General features: G+C 38.8%; 1 protein-coding gene across 1 annotated transcript in view; it reads right to left on the reverse strand.

Annotated features, from left to right (window-relative positions):
• The window catches only part of LOC107670239 (NADH dehydrogenase [ubiquinone] 1 alpha subcomplex assembly factor 4-like), an 11,033-nt gene that overhangs the window by 1,801 nt on the left and 8,843 nt on the right, over positions 1-389 (reverse strand). The gene's annotated exons all lie outside the window — the stretch shown is intronic.

The raw sequence follows: 389 nt of genomic DNA on the forward strand, positions 1-389 counted from the left end.
GTTCACATGACTCACGTGTGATAAAAGGTTGCTGTTTTTGCACTGAAATTAACAGGCTTGTTTAAAAGCTCTAAGAAGTCAAAATGAAGAGAAAAGCACCTTGTAGACAACAGACTCAGTGATACAGTACAAGCAGAAACCATAGTGACAGCAGAGACGACCTCGTGAGTGAATGACAGTCATATATAATGAATAGTTGTGGATCCTAGCAACAGGAATAAAATGATTAAGTGTCTCTTCATCTGTGCTTGAAGAATGTTTCCATTCTTCTGAACCACAATCACTTCAAGAGGCCTTCAAGACGGTTTGATGCTTGGAACCTAGAAAATTCCTCCATTTCTAGAAAAGGTCCGGGCTAGAAGAAGATACTAAATGATAAAAGCTCATTG

Source organism: Sinocyclocheilus anshuiensis, unplaced genomic scaffold (assembly GCF_001515605.1).
Source record: "Sinocyclocheilus anshuiensis isolate Anshui unplaced genomic scaffold, SAMN03320099.WGS_v1.1 scaffold937, whole genome shotgun sequence".
NCBI classification, from domain to species: Eukaryota; Metazoa; Chordata; class Actinopteri; order Cypriniformes; family Cyprinidae; genus Sinocyclocheilus; species Sinocyclocheilus anshuiensis.